Source organism: Triticum urartu, chromosome 6A, assembly GCF_056163025.1.
Source record: "Triticum urartu cultivar PI428250 chromosome 6A, HENAU_Tu73, whole genome shotgun sequence".
Classification (NCBI taxonomy): Eukaryota; Viridiplantae; Streptophyta; class Magnoliopsida; order Poales; family Poaceae; genus Triticum; species Triticum urartu.
This window is the reverse complement of record NC_141878.1, coordinates 20,672,098-20,680,498: the sequence shown is the minus strand read 5'-3', so window position 1 is coordinate 20,680,498 and position 8,401 is coordinate 20,672,098.

The following is an 8,401-nucleotide window of genomic DNA, read 5'->3' as shown; positions in this document are numbered from 1 at the left end:
GAGAGGGGGAGAACATTGTATTGAGATCCAAAAAGAGAGAAGAAGCCATCTAGCTAATAACTATGGACCCGAAGGTCTGTGGTAAACTACTCACACTTCATCGGAGAGGCTATGGTGTCGATGTAGAAGCCCTCCGTGATGGATGCCCCTCCGGTGGAGCTCCGGAACAGGCCCCAAGATGGGATCTCATGGATACAGAAGGTTGCGGCGGTGGAATTAGGTTTTTGGCTCCGTATCTGATCGTTTGGGAGTATGTAGGTATATATAGGAGGAAGAAGTACGTCGGTGGAGCAACAGGGGGCCCACGAGGGTGGAGGGCGCGCCCCCTACCTCGTGGCCTCCCTATTGGTTGCTTGACGTAGGGTCCAAGTCTCCTGGATCTTGTTTGTTCTGAAAATCACGTTCCCGAAGGTTTCATTCCGTTTGGACTCCGTTTGATATTCCTTTTCTTCGAAACCCTAAAATAGGCAAAAAAAACAGCAATCCTGGGCTGGGCCACCGGTTAATAGGTTAGTCCCAAAAATAATATAAAAGTGGATAATAAAGCCCAATAATGTCCAAAATAGTACATAATATAGCATGGAGCAATCAAAAATTATAGATACGTTGGAGATGTATCAACACTACAAAAAAAAGACACATCCGTGACATTTTGGGAAGAACGAAATTTTTTTCTGTCATACATATGACACTTCTATGACGATAATTGTGACAAAACCCGGTATCGTCATAGATGTGGTGGGCTCCTACCTCTATGACAAAAAATCATGACAGAAAATGGGCTTTTCTTCCTGGGCGGGCCGGAGACGCAGCTGCATGACATTCTTTGGGCCGTCCATGACGGAAAAAACCGTGGTAGAAGCGAGGGCAAGGAAAATTTTGGGGAGTTCCCGGTTACGGTGGGAGGTCGGGGGCCGAGCGATGCGTGCTTCTCTCGTAGACGTACGTGCGAGTGTGCGAGGCGTTGGCTCTAACTGAACCCGAGCGAGGCGTTGGGCTCAAACTGAACCCAAGCGATTGCACTGCAGGCTACGTGTTACTGAACCCGAGCGATCGATCGATGGCTGTTAACTGAACCCGATCAAGCGATTCCTTCGCTACTGTTGCTAACTGAAGCCGGTCGATGCTTCCTCTGGATGAACAGTGAGCATTGCGAGGGGGTTTGGATGAACAGTTCCCGGTGGGGGTGGATGAACAGGACCCCGTGGTGTTGCCTCTGGATGGACAGGACCCCGATCGATCGAGCAGTTTGGGGCTGGATGAACAGGACCCCGTGGAGGGCTGTTTGAACAGGACCACCCCGTGGAGGGCAGGATGAACAGTAGACGGTGGAGGGCAGGATGAACAGTAGCCCGTGGAGGGGTGGTTGAACAGGAGCCCGTGGAGAGGGTTGGTTGAACAGTAACAGGTGGAGTAGCGCGCGGTGGAGGCTGGATGAACAGGAGCCCGTGGATGAACAGTCGCAGGTGGAGGCTGGAGGAGGTCGACGGTGGATGAACAGTAGCTCATGGAGGCTGGAGGGGGTCGACAGTGGAGATGATCAGTATCCCGTGGAGTCCCGTTTTGCGGTACGCCACACCCCTCCCAATGAACAGGACCCCCGTTTCGACCGTAGCGCTCCAACACAAGTCTGTTTCATCCGTTTTGCGGTACGCCACACCCCTCCCGATCAACAGGACCCCCATTTTGATCGTAGGAGGTCCGTTTCCTCCGTTTTGTGGTACGCCATGCTACGTCTTGAGCTTGCGTTGGTTTTCCCCGAAGAGGAAGGGATGATGCAGCAGAGTAGCGTAAGTATTTCCCTCAGTTTTTGAGAACCAAGGTATCAATCCAGTAGGAGCCCACGCTCAAGTCCCTCGTACGTGCACAAAGCGATAGCTACTCGCAACCAACGCGATTAGGGGTTGTCAAGCCCTTCACGGTCACTTACCAAAGTGAGATCTGATAGATAGAATATTTTTGGTATTTTTGATATAAAGATGCAAAGTAAAAAGTAAAGCAAAGTAAATAGCAAAACAATATAAAAGAGATGGAGATTGATATGATGAGAATAGACCCGGGGGCCATAGGTTTCACTAGTGGCTTCTCTCAAGAGCATAAGTATTCTACGGTGGGTGAACAAATTACTGTTGAGCAATTGATAGAATTGTGCATAATTATGAGAATATCTAGGCATGATCATGTATATAGGCATCACGTCCGTGACAAGTAGATCGAAACGATTCTGCATCTACTACTATTACTCCACTCATCGACCGCTATCCAGCATGCATCTAGAGTATTAAGTTAAAAATAGAGTAACGCTTTAAGCAAGATGACATGATGTAGAGAGATAAATTCATGCAATATGAAATAAACCCCATCTTGTTATCCTCGATGGCAACAATACAATACGTGCCTTGCTGCCCCTTCTGTCACTGGGTAAGGACACCGCAAGATTGAACCCAAAGCTCAGCACTTCTCCCATGGCAAGAACTACCAATCTAGTTGGCCAAACCAAACGGATAATTCGAAGAGACTTGCAAAGATAACCAATCATGCATAAAAGAATTCAGAGAAGATTCAAATATTTTTCATAGATAGACTTGATCATAAACCCACAATTCATCGGTCTCAACAAACACACCGCAAAAAGAAGATTACATCGAATAGATCTCCACAAGAGAGGGGGAGAACTTTGTATTGAGATTCAAAGCGAGAGAAGAAGCCATCCAACTACTAACTATGGACCCGAAGGTCTGAGGTAAACTACTCACACTTCATCGGAGAGGCTATAATGATGTAGAAGCCCTCCGTGATGACGGCCCTCTTCCGGCGGAGCTCCGGAACAGGCCCCAAGATGGGATCTCGTGGATACAGAAAGTTGCGGCGGTGGAATTAGGTTTTTGGCTCCTGTTCTGATCGTTTGGGGGTACGTGTGTATATATAGGAGGAAGGAGTATGTCGGTGGAGCACCGAGGGGCCCACGAGGCAGGGGGGCACGCCCCCCACCCTCGTGACATCCTCTTTGATCCCTTGCAGTAGTGTCCAAGTCTCCTGGATCACGTTCGGTGAGAAAATCACGTTTCTGAAGATGTTATTCCGTTTGGACTCCGTTTGATATTCTGTTTATCCGAAACACTGAAAGAGGCAACAAAACAGCAATTCTGGGCTGGGCCTCCGGTTAATAGGTTAGTCCCAAAAATAATATAAAAGTGGAAAATAAAGCCCAATATAGTCGAAAACAGTAGATAATATAGCAGGGAGCAATCAAAAATTATAGATACGTTGGAGACGTATCAGGCATCCCCAAGCTTAATTCCTGCTCGTCCTCGAGTAGGTAAATGATAAAAAGAGAATTTTTGATGCGGAGTGCTACTTGGCATAATTTCAATGCAAATCTTCTTAATTGTGGTATGAATATTCAGATTAGAAAGATTCAAGACAAAAGTTTATCTTGACATAGAAAATAATAATACTTCAAGCATACTAACAAAGCAATTATGTCTTCTCAAAATAACATGGCCACAGAAAGTTATCCCTACAAAATCATATAGTCTGTCTATGCTCCATCTTCCCCACACAAAGTATTTAAATCATGCACAACCCTCATGACAAGCCAAGCAATTGTTTCATACCCTAACTTTTTCAAAACTTTTTCAATCTTCACGCAATACATGAGCGTGAGCCATGGATATAGCACTATAGGTGGAATAGAATGGTGGTTGTGGAGAAGACAAAAAGGAGAAGATAGTCTCACATCAACTAGGCGTATCAACGGGCTATGGAGATGCCCATCGATAGATATCAATGTGAGCGAGTAGGGATTGCCATGCAACAGATGCACTAGAGCTATAAATGTATGAAAGCTCAACAAAAGAAACTAGTGGGTGTGCATCCAACTTGCTTGCTCACGAAGACCTAGGGCAATTTGAGGAAGCCCATCATTGGAATATACAAGCCAAGTTCTATAACGTGAAATTCCCACTAGTATATGAAAGTGACAACATATGAGACTCTCTATATGAAGAACATAGTGCTACTTTGAAGCACAAAATATGAGACCCGCTATATCATGGCGCTACTTTGACGCACAAGTGTGGAAAAAGGATAGTAGCAATGCCCCTTTTTTTGGGACTTTTTTTTCTTTGGCCTTTCTCTTTTTTTGGGACAATGCTCTATTGAATGATGATCATCACACTTCTATTTATTTACAACTCAATGATTACAACTCGATACTAAAACAATGTATGACTCTATATGAATGCCTCTGGCGGTGTACCGGGATATGCAATGAATCAAGAGTGACAAGTATGAAAGAATTATGAACGGTGGCTTTGCCACAAATACTATGTCAACTAAATGATCATGCTAAGCAATATGACAATGATGGATGTGTCATGACGAACTAGATGGTGGAAAGTTGCATGGCAATATATCTCGGAATGGCTATGGAAATGCCATAATAGGTAGGTATGGTGGTTGTTTTGAGGAAGGTATATGGTAGGTGTATGATACCGGCGAAAGGTGCGCGGTATTAGAGAGGCTAGCAAGGGTGGAAGGGTGAGAGTGCGTATAATCCATGGACTCAACATTAGTCATAAAGAACTCATATACTTATTGCAAAAATTTAGAAGTTATCAAAGCAAAGTATTACGCGCTTGCTCCTAGGGGGATAGATTGGTAGGAAAAGACCATCGCTCGTCCCCGACCGCCACTCATAAGGAAGACAATCAATAAATAAATCATGCTCCGACTTCATCACATAACGGTTCACCATACGTGCATGCTACGGGAATCACAAACTTCAACACAAGTATTCTTTAAATTCACAACTACTCAACTAGCATGACTTTAATATTATCACCTCCATATCTCAAAACAATTATCATGCTTTAATCTTTTCTTAGTATTCAACACACTCAAAAGAAAGTTTCACAAATCTAGAATACCAAGCATATTATTATTAGGCAAAATTACCATGCTATTAAGAGACTCTCAACTTAATTTAAGTGAAGCATGAGAGATCAATAGTTTCTTTAAAACAAATCCACCACCGTGCTCTAAAAGATCTAAGTGAAGCACATAGAGCAAAATTATCTAGCTCAAAAGATATAAGTGAAGAACATAGAGCAAAATTATCTAGTTCAAAGGATATAAATGAAGCACATAGAGTATTCTATCAAATTTTAATTCATGTATGGCTCTCTCAAAAGGTGTATACAGCAAGGATGATTGTGGTATACTAGCAAAGAAGGACACAAATAATACAATACGCTCCAAGCAAAACACATATCATGTTGGTGAATAAAAATATAGCTCCAAGTAAATTACCGATGGAAGTGGACGAAAAGAGGGGATGCCTTCCGGGGCATCCCCAAGCTTTAACTTTTTGGTGTCCTTGGATTATCTTGGGGGTTCCATGGGCATCCCCAAGCTTAGGCTCTTGCCACTCCTTGTTCCATGATCCATCAAAAGAATTCACCCAAAACTTGAAAACTTCACAACACAAAACTAAAAATAGAAAACTCGTGAGCTCCGTTAGCAAAAGAAAACAAAAGACCACTTCAAGGTACTGTAATGAACTCATTCTTTATTTATATTGGTGTTAAACCTACTGTATCCCAACTTCTCTATGGATTATAAACTATTTTACTAGCCATAGATTCATCAAAATAAGTAAACAACACACGAAAAACAGAATCTGTCAAAAACAGAACAGTCTGTAGTAATCTGTAGCTAGCGCAAGATCTGGAACCCCAAAAATTCTAAAATAAATTTATGGACGTGAGGAATTTATCTATTAATCATCTTCAAAAAGAATAAACTAAATAGCACTCTTCAAATAAAAATGGCAGCAGTTCTCGTGAGCGCTAAAGTTTCTGTTTTTTACAGCAAGTTCAACAAGACTTTCCCCAAGTCTTCCCAACGGTTCTACTTGGAACAAACACTAATTGAACACAAAAAACACAACCTAAACAGAGGCTAAATAATTTATTTATTACTAAACAGGAGCAAATAGCAAGGAATAAAAATAAAATTGGGTTTCCTCCCAACAAGCGCTATCATTTAACGCCCCTAGCTAGGCATAACAAGCAAGAATAGATCTAGGTATTGCCATCGTTGGTAGGCAATCCATAAGTGGCTCTCATGATAGTTTCATATGGTAATTTTATTTTATTTCTTGGAAAGTGTTCCATGCCCTTTTTTAATGGAAATTGAAATCTAATATTCCCTTCCTTCATATCAATAATCACACCAACCGTTCTAAGGAAAGGTCTACCAAGAATAATAGGGCAAGAAAGATTGCAATCTATATCAAGAACAATGAAATCTACGGGCACATAATTCCTATTTGCAACAATAAGAACATCATTAATTCTTCCCATAGGTTTTTTAATAGTGGAATCCGCAAGATGCAAGTTTAGAGAGCAATCATCAAAATTACGGAAATATAGTAAATCACACAAAGTCTTGGGAATAGTAGAGACACTAGCACCCAAATCACACAAAGCATAAAACTCATGATCTTTAATTTTAATTTTAATAGTTGGTTCCGACTCATCATAAAGTTTTCTAGGGATAGAAACTTTCAACTCAAGTTTTTCTTCATAAGATTGCATCAAGGCATCAACAATATGTTCAGTGAAGGCTTTATTTCGACTATAAGCATGTGGAGAATTTAGCACGGATTGCAACAAGGAAATACAATCAATCAAAGAGAAATTTTCATAATTAAATTCCTTGAAATCCAATATAGTGGGTTTAGCAACATCTAGATTTTTATTTCTTTCAATCCCGCTTTCATCAATTTCATCATTAAGATCTAAATACTCCGAATTTTTAGAACGCCTTTTAGGTAAAGGGAGATCATATTCAGTTTCATCAACATTCATATTGCAAAATAAAGATTTAATGGGAGACACATCAATAACTTTTAGATCTTCATCATTACTTTCATAGGAATTGGTAGAACACGCTTAAATAAAGGCATCTTTGGAAGCACGCATCCTAGCAGTTCTTTCTTTACACTCATCAATTGAAATTCTCATGGATTTAAGAGACTCATTGATATCATGCTTAGGTGGAATAGATCTAAGTTTCAAAGAATCAACGTCAAGAGCAATTTTATCAACGTTCCTAGCCAAATCATCAATCTTAAGCAATTTTTCCTCAATCATAGCATTAAAATTCTTTTGCGAAGAAATAAATTCTTTAATATTAGATTCAAAATCAGAGGGCATCTTATTATAATTTCCATAAGAGTTGTTGTAGGAATTCCCATAATTATTAGAAGGACTACTAGGATATGGCCTAGGATTAAAATTCCCTCTATAAGCGTTGTTACCAAAATTATTCCTACCAACAAAATTCACATCCATAGATTCATTATTATTCTCAATCAAAGTAGACAAAGGCATATCATTAGGATCAGAAGAAACACTCTTAGTAGCAAATAATTTCATAAGTTCATCCATCTTTCCACTCAACACATCAATTTCTTCTATCGCATGCACCTTTTTATTAGAAGTTCTTTCAGTATGCCATTGAGAATAATTAACCATAATATTATCTAGGAGTTTAGTAGCATCTCCTAAAGTGATTTCCATAAAAGTGCCTTCCGCGGCCAAATCTAAAAGATTTCTAGAAGCAAAATTCAATCCGGCATAAAAAATTTGTATAATCATCCACAAATTCAAACCATGAGTAGGGCAATTACGTATCATTAATTTCATTCTCTCCCAAGCTTGTCCAACATGTTCATGATCAAGTTGTTTAAAGTTCATAATATCGTTTCTAAGAGAGATGATCTTAGCGGGATGAAAATACTTAGAGATAAAAGCATCTTCACATTTGTTCCATGAATCAATACTATTCTTAGGCAAAGACGAAAACCAAGCTTTAGCACGATCTCTAAGCGAAAAGGGAAATAGCTTCAATTTAACGACATCATTATTGACATCTTTTTTCTTTTGCATATCACATAAATCAACAAAGCTATTCAGATGAGTAGCGGCATCTTCGCTAGGAAGGCCGGCGAATTGATCTTTCATAACAAGATTCAACAAAGCAGTATTAATTTCACAAGATTCAGCAGCGGTAAGAGGAGCAATCGGAGTGCTAAGGAAATCATTATTATTGGTATTGGTGAAGTCACACAATTTGGTAGTATCTTGAGCCATTGCGACAAACAAGCAATCTAACACATGAGCAAACAAAAAGCAAGCGGACAAAAAGAGGCAAACAGAGAGGGAGGATAGAGAGAGAGGGCGAATAAAACGGCAAGGGTGAACTGGGGGGAGAGGAAAATGAGAGGCAAATGGAAAATAATGTAATGCGAGAGATAGGGATTGTGATGGGTACTTGGTATATTGACTTTTTGCGTAGACTCCTCGACAACGGCGCCAGAAATCCTTCTTGC